Below are 14,021 nucleotides of genomic sequence, written 5' to 3'. Positions count from 1 at the left end.
TTCTAAATGCTGTGATTTGTACATAAGACACACATATTGCTTGTGAACAATCTAAGTTTATGTCATAATATACAACAGCCAATGCCCCCCAAAATTCAACAGAATATTTAATCCCATGGCAAACAGGGCCATCATTTCATTCAAACATATATTCTGTTGTGTTTACATTTAAAATGATTGTGCAGCCTTGAATGAAAAAGGCCAGAAAATCTAACATAAATTCTTCAAATACAGGCACAATTAATATTTTTATTGCAATACCTTATGCATAATCTACATTGATGCCAATATCTAATATTAAAGCATTTATATTTATTTTCATTTTGCTTCTAGTACCCATGGATGTATCACAGTAAAATACTGGTAACCTAATCGAAGTATATATAATAGGAATATCATACAGAATTCTATTTCTTCTTGTGATTTCTCTTTGGAGGATACGGCGGTATTTTAAGCACAGCTGTGTCCTTAGTTCTCTTGGCAGCTCCAGATTTTAAGATAAATTAAGACTGTATGGACATCAACTACGCAATTGGTTACAACCAGTGAAAACAAATTAAAATGTTTGAATATTCTTTTTCAGGAATTTAGTTAATTTTATCAGAAAATTACTAAAGTCAGGCAACAGATTAAATGCCCATGACATCTAAAATGCTTTTCTAATTACCACTGGATTAATTTAAAATGTTCCTTAAATTTAATGATTTTTGAGATTAGAATGGAGGAAAGATAAAACTCATTGCAAAAAATAGTTTATGTTCCATATAATTGGAAAAACAGGAACTACCAGTAGGAAAAAAGTGCTGATCTTAAAATTGGGTTTGGTTTTGAATCTAAAGCCTAGTAAGAGTAATTCCTGGGAATTAAAAAAAATTAAAATGGCATAAACTTTTATAATTGCACATTCCTTTACCAAAGTGCCACAAGTTACCAAAAATTTAAAAAAATGTACATGAGTCTACTTTTCAAAATCTAAGTATATATAAATTTACCTTTCTTTTTAATAGTATAGTACAAACTTAGCACAAATATAAGCAGGAAGATGAATTATAACTTTCTAAAAACAGTATAGTGTGTTTTAAAAAAATAACTATTAAGAACCTTTGTCATCACGAAGATTCAAATCCAAGTATAGCCAAAGCATTCCCATAAAATCTGAAAATATCATGAGAGATTATCTAGGCAAATTTCAGTAACACCCTGCCATGCAATGCACAGACATCATATGCTTTTTTTTAAACATAGTTATCCTGTTTTTATCTGATTACATATTATACTCAGTTTCTTCCATTGCTGAAGTGACAATATATGCAATAGCTGAGTTTTGAAGACAGTATTAAACATTAAGGTTTCTAGTCTTAAGTGTTCGTTCCTATTAAGCACAGCAAAAATGTTTGATGCATGGGTAATTAATTTTCATGCTTCTATCTCTTTATTCTAAATTGAAATGTGAAATGGAAAAGTATAGACGTAATATAATAAGGACAAAAGGACATTAGAGACAAAAGCATCAACATATGGAACAAATAATAAGCAGCTGTGGTGGAAGCTCTCCATATTATTAAATTTGGTGAATCGGGCTTCCCTGGTGGCGCGGTGGTTGAGAGTCCGCCTGCCGATGCAGGGGATGCGGGTTCGTGCCCTGGTCCGGGGGGATCCCGCATGCTGCGGAGCAGCTGGGCCCGTGGGCCGTGGCCGCTGAGCCTGCGCGTCCGGAGCCTGTGCTCCGCAACGGGAGAGGCCACAGCAGTGAGAGGCCCGCGTACCGCAAAAAAAAAAAAAAAAAAAAAAAAAAATTTGGTGAATCAGGGAAAGACAAACAACAAACAGAAGATCCCTTTACCATGTACTAATTATATTAATATATATTTTAAAATAGATGGTACCCACGTTAGGTTAGAATTTTAATAGTTTTGTTGCTTGAATGTGATAAAGTTAAACTAGGGAGGTGTCGCATTATAAACTGAGACCAGAAAAAATTTTATTATTCAGAGGAGAGAGAGAACATAAGATCATGATTCTCAATGACAGCTCACCTGTCTTTTTTGTTATGCCACAGGCTAAACAGTGTGGTGTAGTGTCTCATTTAATTAGGATGAAAAATGCTGGTAAAAACATACAATAGCTTATGTTAACATTACGATTAGTTCATAGTCATGGAATATTAAATGACTAGCAAAAAAGGACCCCTTCTTTTTTCTACAGTTTGAGACTCTCCCTTGGGTGTAAAAATGACCACATAAAAGCATATGAAAGAAATGCCCAATTCTATAAATTCTTCACCTTCTGAGGATATAGAATGGGATATAAAAACTGGTATCCTAGTCCTCTGAGAGAAGTAACAAACTTTAAAAACAAGTAAAATCAGAAAGGATCAGGCATGATAAATCGCTGATGACAACTCCCCCAAACCCAACATATAATAGGTTAGTCACAGAAAGGACAGTTATCCTTCCTATATAATTTAAAGAGCCTTCTTGTAGTTTTCGAATATGAGAATATAATCTCTTATTGGTAAGCAATAGTCTTGGACAGTGGTAGCATTTAACAATAACTAGAGAAATACTTCAAATAACACTGAAATGTATAATATTCTTAATAGAAACTACAGACGTGTGGCAACTCCACACTATATATGATATTCCAACTATATATTAGCTCATGTAATACCCAAAATAATATGATTCCACAATCTTTCTTGCTAAAACACACAGATTTTTTTTTCTTGATTTTGCAAAAGCTAGGCAGTTGTATTTACCTCATTTAGCTTTTCCCTGGTAGCACTGCTATAGTGATGACATAAGTATTGAATATATCGATGAGGACCATTCCTATCATATAATTCATCTTGCTTTCTATTATTCAGCTCTTTTATAGCACTTTTCATTTCCAAATGCCTCACAATCGGTTATAACAGTCACTTCTCATTGTATCCCTATGAGGAAGGCAAAGTTAATAAATTGCTTGAGCAGTGGTAGAACTACACAGATGTATATTCTCCAATCCAAAGGCAGTTGTCCTATTCTATGTATCTATACCATACACTCTCTGAGGCCAAAGACTGGATCTTGTCTGCTGTACATCTAGACCTAGCTGACTATCTAGCTCATGCTGTATGCAAAATAAATATTTGTTGACTTAATGAACGAGAAATGAGATTGAGAAAACAGAACAAAGAACTTCAACTCCACCGCCCAATTGAAAAGCTGTGCTTGTCCACTCTTGCATCTTCTCTATTACAGGAGAGTAGGTAGTATTACTCGTCTTAAATGATAGGGTAGTATTACGCACGATGGCAAAGCCCATATTGTACATGCCCTCCAGAGTATCAATGACGAGACTGTTACTACTACTACTCCTAACACTTTGAATGATTCACCTGGCCTTTTGTCAAATATTTAAATGAGAAGTTGTACTTTTATGTACAATAGACTATTCTTAAGCTAATTCAGGCACAAAGAACCAAGGAAATAATCCTCCCAGCTGCAGTCATTATCATGACTATGGAGAATATCAGAAGGGAGTGGAAAGACAGTTACACAGATAGGGCGAAAGGAACTGGGGACCAGTGTTGTTCAATGTTTTGGAAATAAGTGCAGGAAAGTTAAGATCCTTGAGAAGATAGAGACTTTAGTGAAATAGGTGAATGGTGAGATTAAACTAGACGATATCAAAGTCTTTTCCAGCTCTAAAATTCTATGTTCTGCTAACTGGTTCCTCCTCTGATATGACGGGAATCTGTATGGTAATCAAAATATATTTTATTTTTAAGAAAAAAGAATAACCTTGTAAAGTTTAATATTCTGGAACTCTTGAACAACTGTGAGTATTAAAAGTTTTCTTTAAACCATCATTAGGCCTCCTTTTGCAGCAACACCATGTAAAGCCTTTTAAATCCTAAACACATCTACTTAACTTATGTCAATATAGTGTGGATATTACAATATGTTATGTCGTCACACAATTAGCAGCTAAGAGCTTGATCCCACTCCCACTACTTGACCTGAACATGTCCTCTAAAGAATAGGTCTTACCAGTTAAGTATAACGCATGCCCTCATTCCCAGTTTCAAAGAGAGAAAGGTGAAAGAAATGATTTCTTGTAAAAATTAGAGTTATGGTTTTAAATCACATCAGTAAAAATACTCAATGGTAACGATATTAAGTTTGAATCTCTAAACTGCTGTACATGTTAATAAAAACAGCACTATTAATTAGAACATTTTGACTGAGAAGCAAAAACATTATTCATTCCAAAATTAGGAAGCAAAAATCTAATTTTTATTAGCCAGAAGCATAAATACACAGGTGGAGGAAAGATGATTTACTATCAGCTTTAATTTCTGCTAAGTTAGGACTTTTCAAAACTCTTCAGGCTGCATGTACTCACTGGGAACTCAGGCTTATAATTCTTTATTTCACAACCTAAGACCTTTTGAACATTAAACTCACGTCATTACGCATACTCAAATGCGAACCAGGGCCATATCCTCACTTTTCCACATGGCAACAAACATTATTGGCAGTTAATTAATTACTACAACCAAAAGGATGATGAACTGCTTAGAGAATTCATGCATACTGCTTGAAAGTAGTTAATTGTCTTCATAGTTTAGAACATATATCCTTGAAGCTGAGTATGATAGCACTTCAAATCCTCCTTATGGGTTAAATTACACTGACGAGATTCTCTTGGTAATTTAAATGTAACTGCCTTTTCATGAGAAGTAAGACTTAGGCCAAATTCTACATTAAAGTAGGTCATATTAAAGGGGAGTTTCATTTCAGTATTTTTGGAATAATCAGAATGAAATATGAATGTGGTACAATTAGGAACCATAAGGAGAAAAATAGCTATCAGAGAGGAGAAGGAAAGTATGTATATTCAGTGGCAGGCAGAAAGGTAAAAGAAATGAGAAAATAAGTAGATGAGAGGGATTCAGAGAATGGCAATAATCTGAAATGTTATTAACATTCTCTCAATAATCTGGCAAAACATTTCCTTTGAGTGTCTTTTTCCATAGAACTGATACAGCATTGTAGTACCATATGATTACTCTTTCTCTTGCTGAATAGTTGCATAAACATTGAAAATGACTTACTACCTTCCCATAAAGTTAAGAAAAGTCCTGTTGGGTATGCTTTTGGTATGTGACTTAGTGTTCTGGGATCTCTCTGTGGTTCTGCAGCTCCTCCTTTTAGAATCTTAAAGGTGGACATGGCATGGATTGGGATAGACTAGCCAAAGGCCAGCTCAAGCCTCTCCTTTATTTAGTTATGTCAAAACTCAGACCCCTCTTTGGTAAGAATAGGATTCTCTTGAAAAAGACAACAGCAGATAGTAAAAATTCCTCCTTTAGATCTATTGGTACACAATTTACTAAGGCTCACTAGAACAACAGTATTATCTTCCCTTAAATACATTGCCACTCCTCAGAATCTCAATGACTCTTTGCTTAAAAAGGCAAAATTTAGGTAAATTCAGTTAGAACTTTCAGAAAAACAAAAATGCAATCTGGATGTTGCTTTCATTGTATCCACTCTCTTTCCATGTATAAAACTATGGACCAACGTGAGTTTCCAATAATAACTGATTCATAAGGTCTACGTTATATAATTTTAAGAGTGCATAAAAGCTACTGAGGCATCACCATATCAATAAACAATGAAAGCATTCCTTCCGGCATGCTTTGATAATAGAGATATCACAAGAAGTATCTCCTCCCTTGGAATTATTTTTCACATTACTTTCTGAGGTCGAAGCAGAACTGTGAAGTAAAATAAATAATAACCATTCTTTGGCCATTGCAATTGCTGAACTGCACTAGCCCATTATCTCTGTTTTTAATAGAATAATTTAGAGTCTCTCAAAAGAGTATGCACATAACTAAGGTGGGAGAGTTGTTTGAACGTTAGGAGCAGTTATTTAATATTAATATTTAAGGGTATTTTGTCCCCTCCATTCTTACTACAGGTTTGCTGCCATGATTCAACTAAGATACTCAGTGAAGATCTGCTTATTTTTTGCCTGTTTAAAAAAAACATCATTAGCAATAAAAAGTCACTATCTACTGATGAACTCAACAGCTGATCTCAAAACTACTAGGCTGAGTGAAGGAAGTCAAATACAAAAAATACATGTTAATTTGTATGAAATTCCAGAATAGACAAAAGTAGCCTATGCTAATAGAAATCAGATCAGTGACTGCTTCTGAAAGTCAGGAGGAGGGGGAGAGAGTGGGTGGTGACTGCGAAGGGGTACATGGGAATTTTCTGGGGTGAGAAAAACGTTCTATGTCTTGATATTTGCCAAAAATGACTGAATGGTATAATAAGAGCTGTATGTAAATTATACTTTTTTTTTTTTTTTTTTTTTTTTTTTTGCTGTACGCGGGCCTCTCGCTGTTGTGGCCTCTCCCGTTGCGGAGCACAGGCTCCAGACGCGCAGGCTTAGCGGCCATGGCTCACGGGGCCTAGCCGCTCCGCGGCATGTGGGGTCTTCCCGGACCGGGGCACAAACCCGTGTCCCCTGCATCGGCAGGCGGACTCTCAACCACTGCGCCACCAGGGAAGCCCGTAAGCTATACTTTAATACAAAATGTTCAACAACATTACAACTAAGCAAAATACTCCTGCTGAAGAAGCATCATGAAGGCTGGTGTCATTCTTCTTTTTTCATTTCAAAACTTCTACCCTCACCATGTCCCATAGAGAGCAACGTATCCTAGAATGGGGTCCATGACTAATACTCTGCATAGGACAAGGATTCTATATCAGGGCACCAAACCAAAACAGGCTCTTTATAACTGGAGAAAAATTAAGACACATTCTTTTATGGACCATAGTAAATGTGTCAGCTCTAAGAAAAGATATAAAACATTTCATGTTCAAAAAATACCCTAGAGGGGGCTTCCCTGGTGGCGCAGTGGTTGAGAGTCCGCCTGCCGATGCAGGGGACACGGGTTCGTGCCCCGGTCCGGGAAGATCCCACATGCCGTGGAGCAGCTGGGCCCGTGAGCCATGGCCACTGAGCCTGCGCGTCCGGAGCCTGTGCTCCGCAACGGGAGAGGCCACAACAGTGAGAGGCCCGCGTACCGCAAAAAAAAAAAAAAAAAAAAAATTCAGTATGACTGAAAAGGAAAAGTACAGGCACATACTTAGTAAAAAAAAGTAATGCTCTGAAACCCCTAAGTCCCATGTCATTATTGCTGCTACTGCTATTGTTGACAAAAAGATCGCATAAATATAAATTGACACAGTTGGAAAACAGCAATAAATTGATACATGATAATCTAATTTTTAACTACAAAAAATGTCGTTTTAAAAGCTCAAGTGACACTAAAGGACACTGTTTGCTTCTCTAGAGGCAACAATAAAAACTTACATAATTAATAGAATGGGTAGTTGTGTGATGTTGCATGTAAATAGTTTCTGAGATAGTGAGAGGTTTAAACGTTCATAAGTACCAAAGAAAAACAGAATGCCAAGTGCTAGAAGATAGAAAAAGTATAGTTTAAGGTTATACGAGGGACCTCCCTGGTGGCGCAGTGGTTACGAATCTGCCTGCCAATGCAGGGACATGGGTTCGAGCCCTGGTCCAGGAAGATACCACATACCGTGGAGCAACTAAGCCCGCGAGCCACAACTACTGAGCCTGCGTGCCACAACTACTGAAGCCCGCGTGCCTAGAGCCCATGCTCCACAACAAGAGAAGCCACTGCAATGAGAAGCCCGTGCACCGCAACAAAGAGTAGCCCCCACTAGCCGCAACTAGAGAAGCGCGCAGCAACGAAGACCCAACGCAGCCAAAATAAATAAATAAATAAAGCTCAGTATTGAGACGATGTTCTGTAGGGGCCTCTTCTTGATGGTAACTGGGGCCTCAATTATAATGGCTCCTTTACCATCCTGAAACTAAGGGTTAAAGTGTGTATCATAGTTTTCACCTTTAAAATAGGTGAGAAAATTCTTCCAGCTGAGAGAAGAAAACAAACACATTCTAAATGAATCACACATACCATCTCTGACTGATTCTGAAGCAAACTAATAGAGAAGTAGATATTAGGTAGTGGAAAGACCATTTAATAAGGTCTAGCTCAAGTTCTGAAATGATTAGTTAAATGATTTTGGACAAGTCACATGACATCTTTAATATTTTTCCTATCTGTTATAAAATGAGGGTGTTAGGTTACTCCAAAGATTCCTTCAGGCCAAAAATAAAAAAGTTGATGGCAGATTAAGACAGGAAAATCATAGGTTGTTAAGTTACTACGGATACTTACACCAATACTAGAAAACGGGTGATTAGACTCCTTTTAGCAGTGGGGCAATCGGTCCCCAAATTATGCAAACTGCCGAATGATCATCTTTTTAAAAAACGAAACAAAGCAGTTCTGTTTCCCTCCCGCAATAAAACCATGCTTTGCTATTTCCTTGTCTGTGGATAGCTTATTCATTTTCTTAATGGTGTCTTTTGATGAGCAGAAAATTTTAATTGCGGTGAAGTCTAGTTTTTTTTCTTTTATAAAAGTTAGGGCTTTTTGTTTCCTGTCCAAGAAATTTCTGCCTACACAGTTGTTTGCTTTTATATTTTACTGAAAACAGCTTCAAGGGATTATAACTAGCCCAACTCCCTTGCCACTGCTCTACCAGAGAGCTCCTCCAGTAAAAGGAGGTTTCCTTCCAATTTTGCATACGTTTGTTATAGTTTCTGGGGAACCATCCATTTTATGGGTTGGGAAGAATTAATAATGATGTTATTAATATTTATTAAATTCTTATTATGTGACAGAAACTTTGCTAACAGCTTCAGGACATTTAATTTTCTTCAAGAAAATTTTGGCTGACTCTAGGTTCTGTGAAGCAAGAAACCTTATCTGTGTTGTTGTTGATACATCCCCTGGCCCCAAAAATAGAGTCATTAGTAAGTATAAACTAAAGGCTGAGTGAATAAATTCTCACAATAACTCTATAAAGTTATAAAATTTGCCCCAAATTACACAATATGTGACAGAATTTGAACCTGAACCCAGGACTGGCTGACATGAAAGTCTGTTCTGTACTCTTTACCATTCTGTAGCAGGTCACTGACACGGCCTGATAACTCTGTGCAGAACAAGTACCTAGAAATACAGCTGAAATTATTGCTATTATTTAAGGGGGAGGAGGAAATTAAGTAAAATTAAACTGTTTTAAATTAAAATTGTTGTTTTATTCCTTACAAAGCAAAAAGCAAATGTGGAATTTCTATTAAGCTCCTTCATGATAAGCCTAGACATATTGACCTTCTTATATTTATTGTTATGTGATTATTTATGCAGATTGAGCCAACATGAAACTTTTATGGCCACAGGAATATATAGAGAGAGAAATTAAATCTCCATGTAAGAATTTAGAATTCAGCCTGCTAATTCCTCAGTGAGGCTACAAAGCCATGGCTAACTGGGAATGCCAGGAGCGAGATCATTTATTCAATGGAATTTCCTAGTCAGTAGAGCTTTAACCACAATGCTTTTGATCCTATTGAAATTCAAATATTCCTAGTATGTATTATTTTGATTTTCTTCTTCAATAAATACAACATAGTGAACATGATTAAATTTTGTGTGTGTATGAAGGAGATTACTGCACTGTTAACTGCGATAACGTTATAAATGAAGATGTGGGTTCTTGAGTTAATTTGATAAAAACTTGGAACATCCCTTTCAAACGGGGTTTTGAAAAAGCCTGCTTCTAACTTATTATGTGGTCATTTATCTCTTGTTCATAAGAGTGTAGGGGAAAAAAATCACTAGTTGATTTTTAATTATTAACTGAATTTATTGTACAATGAAGTAGTTTTATCTCTTAAATTCTCTAAATAACATTTTTTGAAGGCTACACTGCCATGCAGTGCCATGACAAGACTTGTGTTAACAGGACAGGAAGGGATCTGTATTCTAGTTATTAGGATCCAGTTCTGGAAGGTTCACTAAGGTGGGAAGCTCAGGAAAGAGAGGGTCAAAGTCTCAATAACTAGAGGCAAAGAGGCTGAATCCAGGCAAGTGGTTTCTATATAGACATGAACACCAATATAATGACTTGATATGCCTACTGCCAGGGCCAAAATGGATCGTAGATTCAGTGCAGAATTGAGCCTAAAAAGATACAAAAAAAACAGGAAAATATCTAGAATGTGTTAAAAAAAAACCTAATTTCGCTATAAAAACGTGTTTAATTCTAACAGATTTTGATTTCAAGTTTACCATTTAAATTTTCTATAGTGTTATTATGAGGCTTCAACGAGCAGTGGGCTCCTTATAAACCCTGGTATTTTATTAGATCACTAGATGATCTACAGCAAATCATTTAACCTGCCTTGGCCTGTTTTCTTCATTTGTTAAGTGAGGTTAGTGATATTGACCTAAACTAATCTAATATTTTCATCAGGATGAAATGAGACCTAATATATGAAAGAACTCTGAAAAATATGTCAAATTATATGAAAAGTATTATAATTTAAAATTCCATAATTCTTCTAACATTGAATTTAATTAGAAAATATTTTAGAACTAATGTTCAGTTATAGAAAAACTTTCAGGATAAATGAATCTTTCGTACCAATAACTAGTTGAATGTATCCATTAATGGATTTTCACTGCAATGCATCTACAGTGAAAATTATTACAACTTGTGATTTACAAAGACACAGTAGAATCAGGCTTATTCCATTCAGCTAAGACATTGGTGAGTAATTCATAGTTGAGAACACCGATGGATATTGTCAATCCAGACATATGGAGAGAAAAGTTTATGAAGATATCGTATATGCGAAGAGAATGCAATAAAATTAAAGCGAGGGTGAATACAAAGGCCTGGAGCAGGGAGGGCAAATACGTGACATGAATGTTACTATTCCTTGCCTTCCTCATCCTTCTCCCCAACTCAATCCCCATGGACATACAGAAATCACAGCAGTCTTATGACGAACCTGAACGGGGTTTCACAATTTCCAACCTAGAGCTCAAGAAGTCATTACCATTTGAACACAGGCACATGAGATGAAAGAGAATTATTATTTTCATCCTAGGACATCAAAAGAGACTTGGAATGGAGAAGGCAGAAATATTGTTTAAAATAGTATCATTGTAGTTCTCTAAATTTGCATCGGTGAAATATACTTTGAACACTATAAGAGAATGTAGATCATTCATCACATTTAAAGAATAAATTGTTCAAGGGAAAATAACACATAGCATTTTATAATAGCTCCAAACACACTTCTCATATATACCAACACACTGCCTGGCCTTGGCAGATAATCAGATGAATATCTGTTGAATGGAAAAAATGACAGTTTGATTAGGTTCCAACAGCTGCTTTGAATCAAATAACTTTGGACATGGCACACTTAAAGCTAATGGCAGTGGAATATTTTTCTTTTGTAGTTCACTGTATCTCTAGTCCCTAGCAAAAGGGCTGGCACAGAGTAGCCACTTAATAGTCACTGCATGAATACAAGAACAGGTTCATTTATCTATTAAGCAAGGGAAAAAATATTTCTAAAGTAAAATTTAGGATGGGTAGGAAACTAAAGATCTCATATTCTACTGAACCTTAATTTGTGAGTCAATCTTTGAAATAAAATGACATAGTATTTCTTATCAGGTTTTTAAATTATCACTTTCATTTCCACTTGCCGCCATTTTGATTTGTCTGTTAAGTACCGTGATCTTGAAGCAACAAGATTTCAAAGGCAAAACAGGAATTGGAATACTTGTGATTAAGTGAAGAGGGATGATTTAAGTCATCAGCCCGGGGCTAGGTGTAGAGGGGAATAGAAAAGAGGAAGAAAAACAGTCTCTGGTTTTAAACTTCAATTCAAGTTAAAAAGATGGGATTTTTCTATGGGAAAGTAAGTTTAAATTTTTAAAATATATTTAATCAAGTTTTAGGCTGTGTCTAAAAAATTTTTTTGGAACTGGAAGAATGGCCTATTTAAAGCTTTTGGTGTATAGGGCCAAAAGATAAGTCCACACTTTACCAAAGCCACTGTAACTAAATATGAACGATGCTAAGAATGAAACGATGGTCAATTAATGTCAGATAAAATAAAGAAGATATAGAGAAAATGAGAAAAGCCCAGAGAAAGAAGTTGAAGGTAACTTTAGGAGAAGTTTCACTGACTCCATGGATATAGAAATTGAAAGGTTCTTCTGATCCAATGCCCACACTGATAAGCAAGCTGGAGTCTCCGGCAGTGAAATGACCTGTCCCAATCCTATCTAGAATGCACAGAGCCCGGGCTTCTGAATGATAACATACAACACAGTACCCCTAGCCTCTACACCACACCTCTGCACACCAGGAGGGCAAAGGAGAGACCTTAGGATTCTTTAAATTCCATGAATGCTTGAAATAATAGTCCAAATAAAAAACACCTAAAATATTTTGGCTTTATAAATTATAGCACAATTATACAGTAGTGAGTAATTTGGCATCCACATTCATTTTATAGTTATTTTTGTAACAAAATTATTAAAACAAACTTGTCATTTAGAATTGAGTTATTAAAAATCTAATTTAAGAATCAAGTTTCGTGTTTACCTAGATTAGTTTTTTCCCACATAGAACATAAAAAAATTTCCATCAAAGTGTAGATTTTCTGTAATATGTCTCACATCAGAAGCAAATCACCTAATGGAAGGTACTGCTTGAATCCCAGCTTGGCAAGTCATTAGATGGAATATTGGGGTCTTTTTCAAAAAATGAGTTAAACAATAAGTGATTAACAAACCAAATTGCACATAGTTACATAATGACCCAAAGTATCCTTAAATAGGAGTATAGTTCAGCGATGTTTGAAGAACAATAATACAAACCAGTTTTAGTTACTACAAATCACACAGGCATCCCTAATTCTAAGTAAATTTAACATTATAATTGATAAAGTAGGTAAACAGTTGTCAGAAAAAGGCTCAGAACTTGGGGAATTTTCACACGGTGGTTTACTACATTAAAGATTCCTATTGGGACTTCCCTGGCGGTCCAATGGTTAAGACTCCGCGCTTGCACTTGCAGGGGGCACAGGTTCGAAACCTGGCCGGGGAACTAAGATCCTGCATGGTGAGTGCAGTGCAGCCAAAAAAAAACCCCCCACAAGGATTCCTACTGGCAAAATATTAATGCCTAGCTTATGTCAGAGACTACAAGAGAGGAGGAGTTAAGTTCTGGGTTGTTGGCAGCATGTGGCCTGAGGACTGCATGACACTAAATGAAGTTCTGTGATTTAGGGGTGACAACAGTGGGCAGTGGAGAAAGATCTTAAAATGATGGGAGCACTGCAAAGAAAAAAATAATTGCTTAGTATGTTACTGAACCAGATGCACTTCAACTCTTCCACGAAATCTCTTCAACTCAAAAAATGTTTTTTCCCTTTGCTGAGAAAAACATTTTTGATTTTATAATGGAAATCAAAGGAATAATGAAATTCCATTCTAAAGAATTTTCTTTGAAGTAAATATTTTCAATCTGTTGCAACAGATCATTGAAGAAAAATATCTGGGTGCTACAAAAATTATGGAGTTATTTTAAATGTTCTAAGTAAACTGCATTTTTTTCTGAAAAAATCATAAGAATACATGGATATTATGAATTGTTAAATGCATAAAATGAAGAAAAGTTCAGTTATCATTATCCAAGAATCATGGTCAACTAGTTTTTGTGTTAGTTCCAAAATAATTTAAGCCAAGAAACAGTAGGCTTTTTCCTTATGTCAAGATCATAAGCATAAAACCCTAATTACAGTATTTCTGGCTATTTAGATGGATATTGCTTACAGGATTGCAAACTTTATTGAGTTCTTAAAAAATTTTAATAACAGAGTAAGAGAAACTTTTTGAGGAAAAATCTGAAAAAGAAGAGTTTTAAAAATGTTTCTTGTGTTGGGTTTTTTCTCAACTGCCAATGATTTTGAAAACAGCATTTGAAACACTTCATTTGCAGAAAATGCATTTTTATTTATGGCTAGTCCTCCCAATTATG

The 14,021-nt window shown here is 35.7% G+C and overlaps 1 protein-coding gene across 1 annotated transcript in view; it reads right to left on the bottom strand.

Annotated features, from left to right (window-relative positions):
• PURG (purine rich element binding protein G) overlaps positions 1-14,021 on the bottom strand; it is a 34,427-nt gene that overhangs the window by 3,110 nt on the left and 17,296 nt on the right. The window lies entirely within an intron of this gene.

The sequence above is a fragment of the Delphinus delphis genome, chromosome 21 (genome assembly GCF_949987515.2).
Source record: "Delphinus delphis chromosome 21, mDelDel1.2, whole genome shotgun sequence".
Taxonomy (NCBI): domain Eukaryota; kingdom Metazoa; phylum Chordata; class Mammalia; order Artiodactyla; family Delphinidae; genus Delphinus; species Delphinus delphis.
This window is presented reverse-complemented; position numbering and strand designations above follow the sequence as displayed.